Raw genomic sequence first — 21,071 nt, forward strand, 5'->3', positions numbered from 1 at the left:
TGACTGACGCAGCAACACAATCACACTTTTTGGTGTTTCCATAATCTGAAGAAGAACTGATCATTCCAGAAGAACTGATCATTTAATAAAAAATAATGTCCAGTAGGGGGCAAACAATTTTACCTAAGTGATTAAATACCTTTAAACTAGGTTGAAAAAGTTTTAAACTAGTTTCAACCAAAATAATAATAATAATAAAAAATGTATTGGAATAATACAGTTTCAATTGAAGGAACTGTCTCTAAGATAAAGCAGAAGCTGGTAACATCCAGTTAAATCTGAGTTAATTATTTGACCTTAAGTATTCAAAAGTAACTGAACTTTGACTAAAAGCTATAAAACACACCAAAGCAACTTGTATTAACATACCTTGTGCCTATTTATTATTTCTATAAATTTACTACTGTCAGACACGGTACTTTACTCATTTTGTATATGAATGCAATATTCACATACTTAGAAACAAGTGTAGACATCACATTTCAATCGCCAGGATTCAAATTTCATGTTAAAGGTTTGTATGATGTATGAAATTAAACACATTTAATGTCATTTGGCATTTTACAAATTTTAAGTAAAAGACACAATGTTATAGAAAATTAAAATAAAAGTAAAATAAATAACACTAACCAAACATTTTAACTGGGGTGAGTAGAGTTTTGTACAGTACATGTATAATGATTACAACCGAGAACATAGGCTGGCCATTTCCATAACTTAGATGAACCAGTCTTGCAAAGTGCACAGTGCCTGACAACATAACATTTTTGGACTTCTGGAAATAAAATAAATACATAAATAAACAAATAATGAATGCGAAAAATAAATAAAATACACATTTCAGGTTTTTAGGCCGATTTACCGCAACTCCAAAAAGGAGGGCAAATGAGTGTCTGGCTTGAGGCTGCGCCGGACGCCGGACAGGGGGCTTAAAATCCGGACGTATGGCCACCCTACGAGAACATCACACAAGGACGAAGAACTTTCTTCTGGTTATGAACAGTCTTGTTTAGTCTCATTTAAATTTATACACCTTTTTAATGTCATGAATTAGGCGGCAATAGTTGCACTCAATGAGACAAAGATTTCTTTTTAATGAATGTTCAGTAAGGTTTCCTCTGTAGCGATATATATTTTCTTTATATGAGCGCCATGGAGCCATGTGCTGGGTGTGGGCGCCCGATTGTGGATGGACGAAGAAGCGTCTGTGGTTCACCTGATTGTGAATGTAACCCTGCTGTTGCAAGGTATTGTATGCTCTCCATCTATCACTGAGAATTTGACTCCCAGTTCTTTTGTATGATGGGTAGCAGATGCCTTCTGGAACGGCTTTTGACCAACTGGTCTTCGACGTGTGCCCCTCACCTCCATCAATCCAAAGACCCATGTACGTTTTCTTCTCCAGGCTCTCCCAAATCGTCCACGGTTGTACTACAAATAGTCAAATCAAAATGAAACAGCCATGTTATTATTCATTACCAGAAGAACATTTAATTTTAAAATATTTTTATCTTGCTTATCACCATCATCTGGCATTCAGTGTTGTACCTTTCTTTTGTGGCAGAATTTGCTTTCATCAGTGACAACAAAAGATTGTCTACCACCAATTCTCATCTTTTTTTTCTTCTTAAAGTGTAAATTGCAGGTTCAATTTTTCACAAAGATAATGCAATGTGTTTATTAAACATAAAAATAAAAACCGCCCACCATTGTTTTTTATACCAAAATGTTGATTATAATATGAAAATTCTGCACTTTTAACAGTGGTTTTAAGCACTCCCGCTCCCTTCCACTAGATGAGGCGTGACGTCATAAGAGGAACTCACTAGTAGAGTTACCGGCATAATCCATAGTACGCTAGCAAAATGGTAAACCGTTGTGTTTGTGCCAGATGTACAAATTCGTCAAAAACAGGGCACAGGGTCCACAATTTCCCCAAGGACAAAAGGTTGATTCGTGCCTGGATTGTTGCTACCAAGCGGGCGATTTTACTGCTGCCTCTATGACCTAGTCAGCTGTCATATGCAGCGAGCACTTGAGCACACTGACGATGACTATGACCCTGGAGACCTGCGTCGGCTTAACATGGGGTTTAAATCCCGGGTTAAACTCATTTCGGATGCCATTCCCTCACGGCATTCCCATTCCTGCTCCTCTGCCTGTCCTGTCCGGATAAAGAAGCCTGTGAAGATTGGGTGTGCCTGCCGAAAGCAAGAGTTGACTGAGGTAAGTCTCAGCTATTCTAAAATAGTTGGCTAGCAAGTTAGCTCAGTATGTGCGTCAGTGAGAGCTGTTTTTGTACAGTCAAGTGTCAGTTCTAGTCAGGTGGTAATTGCCAGAATTAGCCAGGTTAGTTGTAAGTAGTGCTATGACAGGGAGGAGCTGGGTCTTCATGAGTTTTTTGAAGAGGGATGTCCCTGCTCTAGTATAACGATAGGGACTGGTAGCGCCGCGCGTTCTACCACCAGTGAGGACGGATTGGCCTGAGCGTACTGGTGGCAGAGCTAGACGTTCATCTGAGGAGCGCAACAAATACCAGTGCCACCTAGCTTCGCCTTTACTTTGTTTTTGAGAGTGCACTCTGTAACGATATTAGCTCAAAGGGGAAATAATAATAATAATCCATAATTACCAATTATGATTAATTATTAATATTTTGGTCATTTAATTAGATTAACTTTGAGGCAAGCCAAATTAATATTACAATCAATTAATCAGTTCCAACGAACTCTTTGATTATTCATTTAATCTAAGAAGAGTGTATCTTTCAGGGTCATTGAAAAATAATTATTTCTTATCGTGTACAGCAATTAGAGCATACTGTAACAGGATCTAAATCGTAAAAGGGACTTTGTATGCAAACAGAGGATCAGAAACCAAATGCATAATTGTGCACAAGTTTTATTAACTAAATCACAAACATAACTAAACTAAACAAACCAACAAACATACATACATTCATCCATACATGCATAGGTAAAGGGGTGAGTGATGTGGAACCGGAAGCAGGAAATAGAAATATGGAAAAGATCTATTTAACATTGAAAAGAACCAAGATACTGTAATAAATGTATCACATTTTGTCTAACCTTTGAGTCTTTTCACAGGTATAATAACAATAACCAAATAATAATAAACAAATTTTATTAAAATTAAATTCATGTCTTCTGTCTACTGTTTTTTAGATTTATTTCAATGAGGGGGAAAATTGATTTAAATTATTTAAATAAACTCTTAAAAAACTGAAAGGGGTAATTAACCCTCTGGGGTCTGGGCTGTTTTTGGGGCCCTTGAGGTGTTCTGACATGCCCTGACATTTGTGCTTTTTTCAGTTGCTTATAAACATATTAATGGCAAAGGTGTAAATTCACTCTATATATGTTACATCTTTGGTTGAAGCAGAGGAGGAAGCAGGATCCACGTGCAGTAGTCTTTTATTAAATAACCTCAAAATTTAACATATACAAGCACAAACTCAGGACTAAGACTCGGGGAACAGAACAACCGCAATAGTGCAACAATAAACAAGAACTGACAAAGACTGAACTAAACACAGGGCTTAAATACACAGACAGACAAGCTAAACAAGATAACAAGGGGGCGTGGCTAATCAGAAACACCTGGGGAGACTAATCAACATAACAGGGAACTGATGAACACAGGACAGGACAGAGGAACACAGATATAAATCATTACATAACCCCCCCTCTATGGGTGGCTCCCGATGCCCATCAAAACAAAAACAATAGTTCAGGAGGGCGGTGGAGAGGAGGTGGGCGGGATGGAGGGCCCGGCCCGTGGAGCGGCAGAAGACCTGGAGTCTGTGGCAGGACGGGAGGCCAGGACGGATCCGGCTGTGCAGGCGGCCAGGGTGGATCCGGCTGTGCAGGTGGCCAGGGCGGATCAGGCTGTGGAGGTGACCACGGCGGAGAGGACCCTTCGGGTGGCCACGGCGGTGAGGACCCTTCGGGTGGCCACGGCGGTGAGGACCCTTCGGGTGGCCAGGGCGGTGAAGGCTTATTGCCCCCCCCAAAATTTTCTTGGGGAGGTTAACGGACTTGGGCTCCGGGTAGGAGGAGTCCAGTGGCGAAGGCGTGTCAGGGCTGGATGAGACAGGCGGTGAAGGCAGGTCAGGGCTGGACGAGGTCTGCGACGAGGGCAGGTCAGGACTGGACAGGACCAGCGATGAAGAGGGCTTTGAGCTGAGCAGGACCAGCGGCGAAGAGGGCTTTGAGCTGGGCAGGACCAGCGGCAAAGAGGGCTCTGAGAGCTGGGCAGGACCAGCGGCGAAGAGGGCTCTGAGCTGGGCAGGACCAGCGGCGAAGAGGGCTCTGAGCTGGGCAGGACCAGCGGCGAAGAGGGCTCTGAGCTGGGCAGGACCAGCGGCGAAGAGGGCTCTGAGCGGGACAAGACCAGCGGCGAAGAGGGCTCTGAGCTGGGCAGGGCCAGCGGCGAAGAGGGCTCTGAGCTGGACAGGACCAGCGGCGAAGAAAACTCTGGGCTGGACGGGATCAGCGACGAAGGAAACTCTGGGCTGGACGGAACCAGCGGCGAAGGAAGCTCTGGCTCGGGGGGCATGACGCTCTCAGTCGCAGGCTCGGCGGGCATGACGCTCTCAGTCGCAGGCTCGGCGGGCATGACGCTCTCAGTCGCAGGCTCGGCAGGACTGGCGTGAAGTGCAGGCTCGGCTAGACTGGCGTGAAGTGCAGGCTCGGCTAGACTGGCGTGAAGTGCAGACTCGGCTGGACTGGCGTGAAGTGCAGGCTCGTCTCTGGATCGGCAGAAGTGACGTGAACCATCTCTGGATCAGCAGAAATGACGTGAACCATCTCTGGATCGGCAGAAGTGACGTGAAGCTCTGGCTCAGGCACTGCAGGGCTGACGTGAAGAGGCTGAGGCTCTGGCGTGAATGCACTGGCGAGCGGTGTGAGCACTGGAGTTGCCAATATTAACGTGGGCATGATGTGAATTGGCTCAGTGTTTGGTAATACTGTGAGCTTGCGTGGCTCCTCATTTGTAAAGCCCACAGTAACTGATGAACCGCTCCAAAAAAGGGCAAAGTTAATAAATCCAGCAAGCGAGCCTCGAGGTCCATCCTTAACAAGTTTTGACTGGTAATGTTTATTGAGCCCATAACAATAAAAGTCAATGAGTGCGTAATCTGGAAAGTCGATGAGGTGTGAAAGGTCTAGGAAATCTCGGGTGTGGTCCTCCAGTGGTCGGTTACCTTGACGGAGCTGAAGGATGCGTACTGCTGGATCCATTGTATGGGTCAGTTCTTCTGTTACATCTTTGGTTGAAGCAGAGGAGGAAGCAGGATCCACGTGCAGTAGTCTTTTATTAAATAACCTCAAAATTTAACATTTACAAGCACAAACTCAGGACTAAGACTCGGGGAACAGAACAACCGCAATGGTGCAACAATAAACAAGAACTGACAAAGACTGAACTAAACACAGGGCTTAAATACACAGACAGACAAGCTAAACAAGATAACAAGGGGGCGTGGCTAATCAAAAACACCTGGGGAGACTAATCAACATAACAGGGAACTGATGAACACGGGACAGGACAGAGGAACACAGATATAAATCATTACAATATAGCACAAACAGGGCTACCATAATATGTGAGCCACGTGTATGTACATGTTTTCATTTTTGAGAGAATAATGTTTATGCATGGTTATTGAAAAAACTAAAAACTAAAGTTTCTGAAATAAGGCCACAAAACACATAGTAAATATGTGTCAATAAGACTTTTGACTAATGGATGTCCTCGCCTAGAGTTTTTTCTTCAAAATGATGTGTAAATCATCCTGCCTAATCATTCACATAAAACGATACATTGATTTAAGTTTTGTGAAACACTTCTAGTTTGGAAAGCCAATATGCGGATGGGGCGTAAACGATCATGCATATTTAGTAGTTCACACCTGATGTGCTGAAGGGCCGCTGTGCCTTGGTGAAAACACCATAAACCTAAAAAGCTGCCTCAAAGATCCACCAAAAGTAATGATTATGAATATGTAAAACATTGCAATAAGACATTTTAATTGTTTATTAACTTCTGGCAAAGATGAAGTTGACGATAGGCTATTGACTCGCGATCTTCGCAGTAGGCTAGTGAACGCACCGGAGAAATGCACATTTATTAGGCTACATAGTTTTTTGTTTTGGATGGTTTTGTTTAGAACCAGCGAGCAGCACGCAAGAGACACTACAAGAGCGCGCAAGTGGTTTTTTCTAGAATACTCGGTTCTCCTGTTATTTCAGTGCAGTATTTTAGTCGAGGTAAGGCCATCTTCGATTCTCTGCTTATTTTGTATTTTTAACTTCACATAATTCTGTATTTTAGTTAGACGCGCTGCTTTATTTAACATAAAGCCGCGAGTGATAATAATTATTATTGCAGTCTAATTTGCACTTAAGCCGTTGCTCCTATTGCAGTTTCGTCTCGGCACATCTTCGCGTTATTCACACTTAATTGCCCGACCGAAACAGCTTATGTAAGAATAGATATAAATAGTGAAGTCTCAGATAACTCCATAAGGACCAGCGAGCAGGACCAGCGAGCAGCACGCAAGAGACACTACAAGAGCGCGCAAGTGGTTTTTTCTAGAATACTCTGTTCTCCTGTTATTTCAGTGCAGTATTTTAGTCGAGGTAAGGCCATCTTCGATTCTCTGCTTATTTTGTATTTTTAACTTCACATAATTCTGTATTTTAGTTAGACGCGCTGCTTTATTTAACAAAGCCGCGAGTGATAATTATTATTGCAGTCTAATTTGCACTTAAGCCGTTGCTCCTATTGCAGTTTCGTCTCGGCACATCTTCGCGTTATTCACACTTAATTGCCCGACCGAAACAGCTGTACTCACTCAAGCGGTGATAGCATTATCTGTATATCTGTGTAATTTGCGCGCTGTCGCGAAAGCGTCAGCGGAAGCGTTCAGCTCTCGTGTTCAGCCCTCTCGTGTGAAGACCGACTCGGGTAAAGACCATCGACTCTACCTGCGCGACTCCACCGATCAAGGACACCAGAAAGGCACTTAAGTATCTAATTTTCCCTTTTCCTTCACTCTTTTTATCTTATTGTTCACCTTAATCAACATGTGCTTTCAATACATTACTGTTATCTCTCGGCAACGCCCTTTCATCACGCGCAAAAGGCAGCGCAATACTGCCAATCTGCTTCCCATTCTCTCATCCGCACACACTCCTCTCTCTCTTTCCGTGGGTCTATGGAATTGCCAGTCAGCAGTCAATAAAGCTGACTTCATTCCAGCCTTTGCATCTCATTCTACTCTTAATATCTTGGGCTTGACTGAAACCTGGATTCGTCCAGAAGACTCAGCAACCCCCGCTGCTCTCTCTAGCAATTTCTCCTTCTCTCACTCCCCTCGCCAGTCTGGGAGAGGTGGGGGTACAGGGCTCCTCGTTTCTAACAATTACAAATACTATGCGCTCTCTTCTATATGCAACAACAACTCATTTGAACATCATGCTATTACACTCACAACTCCCATTAAAATCCATATTGTAGTCATTTATCGTCCCCCAGGTCAACTGGGTAATTTTGTGGATGAGCTGGATGTGCTGCTGTCCACTTTCCCTGAGGACGGCACCCCACTTCTAGTCTTTGGTGACTTCAACATCCATCTCAACAAGCCGTATGCAGCAGACTTCATCTCTCTCCTAGCCTCTTTCGATCTCACACAACTCATCACCACAGGTACTCACAAATCAGGCAACCAATTGGACCTGGTTTACACACGCGACTGCACCACAGACAACATCTTGGTGAGACCTCTCCATGTTTCAGATCATTTCCTCATTACTTTCAGTCTACAACTCTCTACCCCTGCACCACCACCCCCACCACCAGTCACCTTCAGGCGAAACCTGCGCTCACTTTCCCCCTCCCATCTTTCCTCTGCCGTCTCATCTTCTCTTCCCCCACCCTCACAATTCTCATCTCTGGATGTGAATACCGCAACAGATACCCTATGCTCCACTCTAACCTCTTCTCTAGACATTATCTGCCCTCTCTCCTCCAGGCCAGCACGCGCCACTCCCTCTAACCCCTGGTTATCTGAGGTTCTTAGGGAACACCGGACCGAACTCAGGGCAGCGGAGAGGAAATGGCGCAAATCAAAAGACGCATCTGACCTGAGTACGTATCAATTTCTCCTCTCTTCCTTTTCTGTTGATGTTCATGCTGCAAAATCTTCATACTTCCACAACAAGATCACCAGCTCCTCCAACACACGATTACTCTTCAAGACATTCAACTCTCTCCTCTGTCCACCTCCACCACCACCCGCCTCCTCCTTAACTGCTGACGATTTTGCGATCTCCTTCACCAACAAAACAATATCTATCAGCAGTCAGTTCTCAGCTCCTCACACACAGGAACCCAGACCGACCCCTTCCACAGCCAATAACCCTCTGTCCTCCTTTTCTCCACTAACCGAGGAAGAAGTGTCTACACTTCTCTTCTCCAGTCACCCTACCACCTGCCCTCTAGACCCCATCCCTTCACACCTTCTACAAGCCATCTCTCCCACACTTCTACCAGCACTCACACACATCATCAACTCATCCCTCCATACTGGCATTTTCCCTACAGCATTCAAGCAAGCTCGGGTTACTCCACTGCTTAAAAAACCAACGCTAAACACATCATTTGTAGAACATTACAGACCTATCTCTCTCCTACCATTCATTGCGAAGACACTTGAAAGAGCTGTTTTCAACCAAGTAACATCCTTTCTGTCTCTCAACAACCAGCTGGATGTCAACCAATCCGGCTTCAAGAAAGGGCATTCAACTGAGACTGCATTACTGTCTGTCACAGAAGCCCTACGGATCGCAAAAGCTGCTTCCAAATCTTCAGTCCTCATCCTCCTGGATCTGTCTGCTGCCTTCGACACTGTGAATCATCAAATCCTTCTGTCCAGCCTCTCATCACTGGGCATCACAGGAACTTCACTCCACTGGTTTGAGTCCTATCTCACAGGTAGGTCCTTCAAGGTCGCATGGAGAGGCGAGGTATCCAGAGCACATCAACTGACCACAGGGGTTCCCCAGGGCTCAGTTCTTGGTCCCCTCCTCTTCTCCATCTACACCACATCACTGGGACACATCATACAAGCACACGGCTTCTCCTACCACTGCTATGCTGATGACACACAGCTCTTCCTCTCGTTTCAACCAGATGACCCCACAGTAGCTGCACGGATCTCAAGCTGCCTGGCGGACATCTCGACGTGGATGAAGGAACATCACCTGCAGCTCAACTTGGCAAAGACTGAGCTTCTCGTCCTCCCTGCCAATCCGTCTCTACAGCACAACTTCACTATCCAGCTAGAGTCATCGTCAATCACCCCATCAAGGTCGGTCAGAAATCTTGGAGTAACGTTTGATGACCAGCTGACCTTCACAGATCACATTTCAAAGACAGCTCGATCATGCAGGTTTGCACTGCACAACATCAGGAAGATCAGGCCTTTCCTAACTGAGCATGCAACACAACTTCTCGTCCAGGCCCTGGTCATTTCTAGGCTTGACTACTGTAATGCTCTTCTGGCCGGACTTCCAGCATGTGCAACTAAACCCCTACAGATGATCCAAAACGCTGCAGCTCGTCTTGTCTTCAACGAGCCAAAGAGGTCCCACGTCACTCCTCTGTTCATCTCACTGCACTGGCTACCTCTCACTGCTCGCATCAAGTTCAAGGCATTGACGCTTGCTTACAGATCTATCACAGGCTCAGCTCCCTCCTACTTTCACTCACTCCTACGAGTCTACATCCCTACCAGAAGCCTACGATCGGCCAACGAGCGACGTCTCGTGGTTCCATCCCAGAAAGCCACAAAATCACTTTCCAGAACATTCTCATTCACAGTTCCATGCTGGTGGAACGCTCTCCCCACCCTCATCCGGAATGCAGAATCCCTGACAACCTTCAAAAAACATCTGAAAACCCATCTCTTCCGTGAGCACTTAACCACATAAAAAAAAAAAAAAAAATACTCACTTATCGGGCTTATGCTACTCTGAATAATGCCTGAACTTTGTATCTTGAGCACTTCTTGCGCTGCTTTTTTTTTTTTTTGTTGCCTCTTCATGATGACTCGCTTAATCCAGTCCTACTTTGTAAGTCGCTTTGGATAAAAGCGTCTGCTAAATGACTAAATGTAAATGTAGAACCAGCTTTCTGTAAATATATTTCACATTTTTTAGACATGTGAGGCGAGTAGGCTACGGTCTGGTTAATGATGATCTCTAGTTCAAGCACCTTATGTTGTGATTGCTAGCCTATATTTACTTTTTATGTATTAAATCCAGGAAATTTGTTAATGAAAAAATTATTAAAATTAAGATACAATTAATACAAAACGAAATTCGTTTTAAAGAAAGGATTTGTACTTTCTGTTTGAGGTCTCTGTGAAAGTTTGAAAGTCTTTTAGTGCTGCTTTCAGAGCGCTCGCGTCCATAATGGAGAACTTTCACGTAATATTGTTTTTTCCTCATAAATGCGAACACGAAAAATAAAAGACAAAAGACTTTTAAGTAAAACTTACTCCGAAATTGTGTCCTCGGCGGAATTCGCTCTTCAAAAAGAGTTACAATCTTCCTCTGAGGAAAAGGTGCATTCTTCCTCGCTGTCCAGAATCATCTGAAGGGCGTCTTTACCAGAGAAGCGTGCCATACTCAAAACGCGATGAACTATCAGTAAGTCTGATGAAGAAACTGTGTTTTTATGGCATTGATCGGGGGGCGTATGCGATGCATACTAGATCACCTAAACTATTTACCATGTGAATCGCGCCGGGGGCGGGGCGGCCTCAGCTGATTATAGAGATAATACCTCTCCTTGCTTTCAAACGGATTACATGAGTTGAAAACATTTGTTTTTTATATAAATTACTTCATTTAAAAGAAGAGATTTCAAGCTTCATAAAGACAAATCTCGCGCGCCTGTGTGAGAAGTATTCGCTGAGTTACAGTTCATTCTTCGTGTTTATTTTTCTTTATTTGGCAAAAAGCACAACACTTTGTTTTTATTGTGAGTATACACAAAAATAATACACATTTAACAGAATAGATTGATGTATGAAACTCCTATGGAAAATCAAAGTCAAAAGAGTATTTATGAGTTTCTTTCACACTGATAAAAAAAAAAGCCAGCTGGTATCGCCGGCGATACCGCCGACCTCAGGGGGTTAAGCTAATCTTCATCCAAATGAGGCCTTTCAAATCCGTTGTAGGCACCTTCTTGGAAGTGATGTCGGATGGCTGAAACCACGCAGGATGGTATCGGCTTACGTATGTGCCTCCCCAGAATGCCATATGCCCAACGTGTACAGCCTGCCTGTATGCTGTATTGCCTAGGGATAGGGATGTAGCAAACTTGATGTTGGTTTTTATCTAAATGTAATTACTCATGCATTAAGTATGGTACTCTTCAATGTTGTATTTCTTTGAAAGCTATAGATGCCTTACATAACTACAGAAAAGTTGGTTGTATGTTTTATTTGATAAAAAACAAGTAATAAAAACTCGTTGAGTGTTTTAGCGCAATTTTCTGACCTCATGGGATCACAACACTAAGAGATAGTAAATCTTTTCCTGGATTTTTTTTTGTGCGTTCCCGAGATTAGACCTTCCTTAACATAATGCCGAAAACCCGAAGTCTCTAGGTAGTCTGGTTGAGGAGTAGATAGAAGTGCAAGATTGGTGCGCACAGACAGAACAGAAATCATGAGTTAACAATCGCAATTTTGTCTGGTGGAAAATTGCGCTAAAAAATATGGATAAAATAACTCAACTGTAAACATACTCGTGTGTGCTGACTTCAAGGGGACCGTGATCCTGCCTGAAATGAGAATAAGCTATTCGCAAAACAAACGGGTTCAGGCACGTCAGGTCAGATCAGCCGGTCGCAGGTCGAGCTGTTCCACGTTCACCTCACGGCAGCACACACTCTCCACTGCTGATTCAACTGGGTGGCATAGCCCACACAAACACAGTGATGGGGACATCGATCTCTCTTTTTCTTTTCTGACAATAAACATCGCTAATTAAATCGTGAGAAATTGATAAAGTGTGGATTGAGGAAGGGTATTACATGACGTTTGAGGTGTCGATGAGACTAGCGATTGGTGCCTGTGCAGTGTGTGCATCTCTACAGCTCTGATTTGGACTGACACCATGTAAGTAAATAATGTCTTCAGTCGTTGTCCCTCCTTGCTATTCTACATGACGGCTGTGGTCCATAAAGATTTTGATGGTTTCCCACATCCTCAGTCATTCTCCAAATAGCCATAATACAGTAGGAATCTAGCTGAGTATGGGTTGCGAGTGCCTCTTATGACGTCATCACCCAGTTACTGAAAAAACACGCTACCTTTGAAGAAACTCCAATAAATGTTATTTTAATGCATTTTAAGACAGACATAATTACATATATACATATAGAGCACTTTAATTTACACATTAATTGGCTGTGGTGGTTAACCTGCAACTTACACTTTAAATCTTTGAATGGCAGTGACGCAGCAGTGGCGAAGAGTATCATACACTTTAGTGATTGATGCACTACTTCCACAAACCCCTTCCTCAATCATGTCCAGATGTCTTTTCCGGAGACCTTGAGCAAAACTGACAATTCAAAATGAATAGTGTTAATCCATATGCGAGATAGCCACATGTTCACAAAAAAAAAAAAAAAAAAAAAAAGCTACATTATATAATGTATCCAGTGATTGTTGAATTAAAAAATAATATTTAACGAATATGTTGTGTCAGAGGGTTGTGAGACAAACTGAGCTAAAATATACAATTCTCTAAAGGGAAAAATATAACTATTGTTTCTCATATAAATTATAAAATAATGAATTTAAGTCAATTCATTAAAAAAAAAAAAAAAAAAAAACCACTAACTTGTGCATTATCTCGAGCCAGGTTGAAAGATCCATGTGTGAACCTTCAAAGACCGAACCCTTCTTTATGGTTCTTAAAAAAATGTCCCCATGGCAGCTTCTTCGACATCTCCTATAGAAATCATTAAACAAAAATGTTAAAATAATAATAATAATTAAAAAAACATGTAATTTGATATTGCACAACATTTAGATACACCTTAACAAGGATTCAAAGAGTTTGTATTGTTGTATGTTTATATCATATTACAGAAGTAAGCTATCCTTGTATGAGCTGCATCTCTTTCGACAATACGTTGAATATGTATTCATGAAAAATCGACTCTATGGCGGTAAAATCTGTTATTAAAATTATTGTGAAAATCTACAATTTAAATTTCAAAAAAATATTTAAATAAAATAAGTCCAAAATGATGATCTATACAGACAGCGCCACACAATGTTTAGGCACATATGACAAATCTGGGCAATATTTCCCTGTGCAATCTGTATTATTTTCCCAATATTTCCCAATACAATCTGTCAGTGCAATTAAGTTTTCACTGACAGATACCACATCTGTCCCTAACACTGTGCTGTCTGACACGCATGCATAAATAAAGTCTAATATTTATTTATTTTTTACTTTACCCCAGCTGCTTATATATTCCCAGGGTTAGAGGAGAAATATACTCTGCATTTACAGCATACAAACATGGATATACAATAACTATGTTACTACAATGCTGTAAATGCATATTTGTGTGTGTGTGTGTGTGTGTGTGTGTGTGTGCGCGCGCGTGTGTATGAGAGATCTCTACATCCTGACATCTCTTGATAAAGTTCAGGGTCATGTCTTGCTACAGCTTCAAATGACTTTGGTCTAAAAAGTTATTGGGTATAGTTGATGAACAGAGGAGTTCGAATATGGTAGTTGGACACAAACAAAGCGTACAGCATCTTTATGTGTCTCATTCAGCAGACGTGTAATTTGTTGTGACTGTGTATGTGTTCATTATGTAAGTGTGGATGTTTGCATGAAAGTTTTTTTTTTTTGCAATGTCAATATGTGTCTATAAGTCTGTGTATTCTGTGGCTTTTGTTTGTTTCTCTATCCACGTGTGTGTTAAGACAACATGAGAAACACTTTTACAGGAACTTCCCCAAACAGAAAAAGGAAAATCTGCTCATCTGCAAGATTGCTGTACAGTGGGGCGGGAAGGGGGGTGCTGCGGCCCCCCTCATCATAGCATCAGCACTCCCTGGTGGGGGGCTGTGGACTAACATAATATTGTACTTAAAAACATGAAATAAAATGGGCATCAATGGACGGCGTTAACTAACGCTCTTATGCCTAATGTAGTGAGTGTTCAAGCTACAGAGAAAATGAAATAAAGTTTAAATTTGTCAGAGCTCGTGAGCGGAGAGGGCATTTCTGAATATTTCCTCGCTCATTCCGCTCAGGGTCGCTCGCTCAACCCAGAATGGCCTGCTGGTACCAAAATATGTGGAATAAGGGCTGCCTCCGACTAAAGTTTTTTTCTAGTCGACTAGTAGTTGTTCATTTAAGCCATTAGTGGACAAATTGCCCCTTTATATTAATTTGATTAAATAGGCTATATACAGTATAATAAGCGTTTACGTAATATAGCCGTACTCAAGCGCACGACCGCACGCATAAAGCTTGCCACAAAGAACCGGCAAAACTAATGATTATGAATGTGTCAAAAATAGCAAGGAGACATTTAATTGTTTATTAATAAATTGGTGTTTTCTGTGTCGCTCCAAAGATGAAGTTGACGATGCGGACTCACCATGAACGCCAGAGAGAAATGCACATTTCATATGGATTACATATTCAGAGAGTAGTCTATTTCTTTTGGTTTTGAATAGTTTCGTTTAAAAGTAGACATTTCAAGCTTTCTATAATAGATAGCCTATATTTCTCAAATCTGTGAGGCACAAGCTGAGTTTCGGCGCCTTCCAGTTCACGTGCAATGCAAGTGATTGTGCCTGCGCCTTATTACATTGTCTGCTATGTTTGCTTATCATTTATTAAATACAGGCAATTGGTTGATAAAACATTGATCAAAGGGGGTTTCAAGCATCAAAAAAATAAATGTAATACAGCTTTAAAAAAAAAATTTTTTCCTGTACATTAGAATGTGTCCTGTAATTCTATATATATTTTTTAGAAAAATCTAGGGACCCTATTTTATGATTTCAGAATGGCTTCTTGATCCTGTTACACTGAATGATCACTTTACATACTCCATTTTCGGTACAAAAGTCCCCTGGTTATTTAAGTACTTAATAAAAATAAGACATAGTCCTTTTAATATAACAGACAACACTTATTTGAAAATCCCAAGAAAACAAATATACTTTTTACTTGGTATTTTATATGTTTATTTAAAGATGCAATGGCAAAATCAAACTCCGGACCATTGCGCTCAATGAAAACTTTACACTTTGGAACATTATTTCCCCCATATTGATGTTTTATTTTCACAAAAGATATTTGAAATATTAAAGTAGATACTTTTTTTATGTATATAAAATGACTTTTGTCAATTTAATTTTATTGCTGCTTCCAAAAGCTTAAGAGAAACATCACATTTGTTTTTTGGTATGGCATTATCAGGGTTTGCACTGGGCAGCACCACTGAGTCAAAGACGAAGGGCATCTGGATGTGTTGTGTGTCCCATCCCACTAAAATAGGAACCACTCTGGTGCTGCTGGACACTGAGGGACTCGGAGACGTGGACAAGGTGACTGTCAAACTAGTTTCATCATATAGTGTCTATCTATCTATTGCTACATTCACACAGAACTTTGATTCCATAAAATGCTAGAGAGCTGGACCCGGAATGTTACAAAATTCAATTCCATGACCAGAACCTATTAACATTATAATCGATCCCAGATTGTCGTAGTGATGACTTTAGTTATAGTTCAACTATTTAGAGGGAAGAAGAAAGAGATAGTCTGTATACAGACAAAGATGCATATGGCCAGGGAACTACTCTCCATCCATGCAGAATGCGAAATGAACTGTGATCTATGATGTTAGTGACAAAACAAACATGAATATCAATATCTTCAGGATCTTAAATATCATATTATGCACCAATCTCACAATTACAGATCATTCTTAAGAACACCATTCATAAAAATGTCAGGTGTTTTGTGTCTCTATTATGGCTTGTGGTTTCATGTCAAATCAGTATATCCTATTTGTCTCAGGGGGACTCAAAGCATGACACCAAGATCTTCTCTCTGGCCGTCCTCCTGAGCAGCACTATAGTCGTGAACAGCCGAGGAACTATTGACAACAGGGCCATAGAGGAACTGCAGCCTCTACACTGGCAACATAGTATGTTACAATTCCTCGGCTTGCAGATTATGTTTCAAAACGTTTTTCGTGCATTTAAATGACAAAGATTCAATGTCACTATGGCCTTCATATTATGTGTGTATTTTGGAAATTGGCCATTAGCTACATTTGGTAAAAAAATAACTCTCTTCTCTTCCGAGATGACTGGTTTTCTATATGGTGCCTGGCTCATAGTGAATGACTCTTCTTTAACTAACACTAAACAGATATGTCACTGAGCTAACAGAGTACATCAAGATCAAATCACCTGATGAAGTTGTAGATGATTCAGAGTTTGTGAAGTTCTTGCCCAATTTCATCTGGGCTGTGAGGGATCAATGGCCAAGACGCAACCGAGGATGAATATCTAGAGTTTGCTCTGAGGCTAAAACTAGGTAATACTGTCAGCCTGAAAGTTTATTGAATGAACTGCTTTATCAGACTGTGCAGCTAGTTTATGGATATGTGCTTAGTCTTTCCCAGTTCCAGTAACTGATTTTAGCTTCCTGTGGTTGTCTACAGTGACATCCAAGCTCATTTATCATTAATATTTTTTAGAGATATATTGGAGGCTTACAGTTTCTTTGATTTTAAAGAATTAATTTTGTACACTGTGTATCATTTGACTGAAGGAAAGCTTTGTGTTCTCTTGAAGGTAACTCGAGTCAAGTGAATAATTACAACCTTCCAAGAGAGTGCGTTCAAAAATACTTCCCATCACGAAAATGTTTCACCTTCCCATTCCCAACCAAACCAGATAATGTCTCTCATCTGGAGACACTGGACCCAGCTGAGATTTCAAAAACATTCTTGGAGGTCACTGATCGTTTCTCCCAGTTTATCTAATTTTTCAGCCTAGTGAAAAATCTGAAAGATGGATGCATGGTCACCGGCAGAGGTAAATCAATCTTAATGTTTTGTCAGTTTTGGTTTATGGTGGGCAGGTCTTCCAGTTTTTGCACATGATATTCACCAACATTTTCATGACATGACGCTTGAAAAATCAAAAACAGCTTCAGAAACGAAGCCTCTTTGTTATCCAGATTACCTGCCATTTGCTACTCTGTAAACAGCCACCGTCCATTAAATTTTGTACTTTTTTTAATTCCTTGTGTTTGTCCCTTCTGCCTCCCTAAAGTTTTGGGTCATCTTGCGAAAATGTACGTGGATACCATTTCCAGTTTCCAGACCCCAGTATGGGTGCCATATTGGACAGATCTGGAAGATGTCAGCAAGGGATGCTCACTCCTCCTCAACTGTGGCTGTGTGGTTGCTGTAAGGGCAACTGTAAGTGCCACCGAGCTGGACTTCGCTGTACCACATTGTGCAAGTGTGAGGGAGGCTGTACTAATAATGATGAAGAGTGAAAAAAATTTTTTTTTAATAAATACATGATGTTTGAGTATGTATTGTTTTTTTGTGTGTGTGTTATTTTACTAAAATGTAATATTGATCCTTAACATGATGAAAAGCCTAATATAACTTTTCACTGTGGCATAGTTCTGAAGTTGTGTTCATTTAAAGCCTCAACAATGGTCCTTTTGGTCACAACATGTGATTGACACTATAGTGATAGTGACCTGTCCAATCAACAAAGAAAAGCATACCTTGGAGGTAAAAATATGTAGTAAGTAATAAGTAATATTTCAATGTGACTTTTTCAGAGATATTGACAGTTTATTTGAGCTAAATATGACTATGATAATAGATTTAACATGGAAATGGACTTAAAATAAGAAGAATATATCAGAATTGGATTCCTTGTATTAAAGTAGAAAAAATTACATTATACAACAATTTAAGACTAAAAGAAGCTGAGATATAACCTTTTCTCTTTTCGGCGGGGGCCAATTTGGATTTTATGGATAACTGCCACTAGGGGGGCCACCCCAACTTGTATCCATGGTTTTTTAAAAACCTTAGGCCCATACCTAACACCCTGCCAAAAATCAAACACTTTTCCAGAAGTGCCCAATCTTCATGATTTTTCACGTATTCCTTCCCAGCTATGTGTGGTGAAAGGTTTGCCATTCTATCATGTTATCATATACATTTTATTTCACAACATATTGTCTGTGTTAAAGCTGTGTCTCCTTGTAATATAATATAATAATCTACAATGTACTATATCAGTAATTTGGGATTCATTTAAATCTAATTTGCATCTTTGTTTTGTCTTATCCTTCATAATGCACAAGAAACGCTGTAATGGAAAGGTCACTCAATGGGCATCTAGGTTTACAGATATGTCCAAAATAACATCAGTAGAATGCCTTTTTACCATTTTTTTTTCAGGTGTGCTGAAACATAAACTTTGATATATTTTACTGGCAAATTGAAAGTTTTAATGTGTTTTGTGACCCTTTTCAGTCTACAGGACACGTTGAACTACAGTACAGACAGCTGTGTGCTACGCGAGGAAATCTATGGCCGATATGTCTAGGTGATTTTCTTTTTTTTCATCAGTCATTTGTTTACTTAAGACGTCATTAAATTCAAAGTTAAGTAATTTTGTTTTCAATTTTTTTTGCTGCTTTTTAATAGTGACGATGATGTACTCCAGTGGCTTGCAAGCAAAGATTTTAAGATCTGCATCACCTGGGACAACCTTCCCCAAAGAGGCCTAATTCAGTGGCAGAGACAGAAGAAGGGCTCACCTGTCAACAAACTCAATGTGACTTTCATTGGCGAAGCTGGAATCGACACTGGAGCCTTAAGCAAAGAATTGTTGACTGGTAATGTATATTTAGGACAATCTCTGGCACCAAACACTACTGAAATCAGGTTCATAGGTGCAGTATTTTTTATTTACTGAACTGTTTTCTGTCATTAATTATTGTATTTAGAAATGATGCGTGGCATTGAGAGGCGACTGTTTGAGGGCAGTGGCAAGAAGGGAAAGAGTCCTGTCTACTCGATTTGTGACCTAGAAAATGGTTTCTACAGGTTTGCATTGTTTTATAGTTGTCCTACATTATGCAGTTTATGCAAGTAAAAGTAAAAAGTTGCAATTACAATGTCTGCACTGTTTGTTGATGACATGCAGAACTGCAGGAGAAGTGTTTTCTGTCAGCCTAGCTCAGGGTGGCCCAACACCATGCTTTTCTTCAGAAATTGGTGTTACCAGTTTCTTACAACAGGGGACTTTGATGCTCTGCATCTGACCAAAGATGATGTGAATGATCTTGAGTATGCTTTACTCATAGAAAGGGTGAGTACATCTGCTATGAACAGCCATGCAAACCCATTAAAGGCTCTTCTTAATGTACAGTATTTCATTGCTATACTGTTAATGCGTTTGTTGTAATTTTAAGTCAAGTCAAGTCAAGTCAAGTGTATTTATATAGCGCTTTTCACAATACAGATTGCATCAAAGCAGCTTCACAGCATTAAACCAAAATAACACAACAAGGTTGTTTCTAGTGTAAATTTATTGATTGATAAAATTAAATTAATATCCCCAAAATATCCCCAACTGAGCAAGGCAAAGGCAACAGTGGCAAGGAACCGAAAAATTTTAGGTGGAGGCAGCAACTGATCTCTCGTATTGCGCAAGTTGCTTACTCTATGGGAACCCCTTGTCAACGCCGTGCGCGCCGAGCATCCACTGCATGAGTTCCAGGGGAGCCCGGGGAACACAATATGCGGGAACAGGCGGCCAGCAACGCGGGCCAGCACATGTCATAAGCACTTCATAGGAATACAGAGCGGCTTTGCCGGTCTATGTATAAACGTGGAGAATGTGGCCAGCCGCGCGGGCCAGCACAGTACATAAGCACATCATAGGGAGAAATAGAGCGGCTCCGCCGGTCTATGTATAGAGAGTATAACCCCTAGCACAGCTAAGCGGAGAATAGGCGGCCAGCAACGCAGGCCAGCACCAGTGCACAAGCGCGTGATGGGGAAAATACAGAGCGGCTCCGCCGGTCTGTATATAGAGAATCTCATCCCTTAGTGCAGCTCACCAGAAAAGCTAGTAGTACACGAAAGTAGTCTGCACATGAACGACTGGGCAGAACATACATATCACTTAAACTGATAACAGTTTAGCCTGCAAGGCGGGAACTTCCAGGTTATAAATTCTCACGAATGTAGAAGGGGAGGCCCAGCCTGCCACCATACAAATGTCATGAATAGAAATCCCGCTGGACCAAGCCCACGATGAGGCCATGCCTCTAGTAGAATGGGCTCTGATGCCCAAAGGGCACTGCAGGTGTTTGGACGCATAAGCTGCTGCAATAGCGTCCACTATCCATCTGGACAGGCTATATTTCGAGGCGGCGAGACCCCTGGTGCACCCACCAAACGAAACAAAGAGCTGCTCAGATTGCCTAAAGGCAGCGGAGCGTGTGATGTAAACTCTCAGCGCCCTGACGGGGCATAAGAGGTTATCACTGTCCTCGCTATCGGATGCTGGCAGAGCCGACAGGGAGATGATCTGCGCCCTAAAGGGAGTGCCAGTCGCTTTGGGGATGTACCCGTGTCTCAGTTTTAGGATGACTTTGGAGTCATTTGGTCCGAACTCGAGACATGCGGGGCTAACAGCATGTTGATCCCCCACGCGTTTTACTGACGACAGACCTGTCAGAAAACGGTTTTGAGCGAAAGGTATTTCAGATCCACAGATTCTAGCGGTTCAAAGGGAAACGCTTTCAGGGCCTCTAGGACCAGAGAAAGATCCCAAATAGGAACCGAGGGGGGCCGCGGGGGGTTCATCCTCCTGGCTCCTCTAAGGATGCAGATGATAAGCTCGCTCCTTCCTATTG

At 41.8% G+C, this 21,071-nt stretch overlaps 1 long non-coding RNA gene across 1 annotated transcript; it reads right to left on the reverse strand.

Annotated features, from left to right (window-relative positions):
* Positions 1-533: 533 nt before the first annotated feature.
* On the reverse strand, positions 534-13,062 carry LOC311095542. The gene is made up of 4 exons (XR_014608858.1): positions 12,951-13,062; positions 12,539-12,668; positions 1,549-1,623; positions 534-1,431 (listed from the first exon to the last, which is right to left on the reverse strand). It is a non-coding gene; the product is annotated as an uncharacterized lncRNA (long non-coding RNA).
* Between the last annotated feature and the right edge of the window lie 8,009 nt (positions 13,063-21,071).

Source organism: Abramis brama (assembly GCF_963993115.1).
Source record: "Abramis brama genome assembly, chromosome: 13".
Taxonomy (NCBI): domain Eukaryota; kingdom Metazoa; phylum Chordata; class Actinopteri; order Cypriniformes; family Leuciscidae; genus Abramis; species Abramis brama.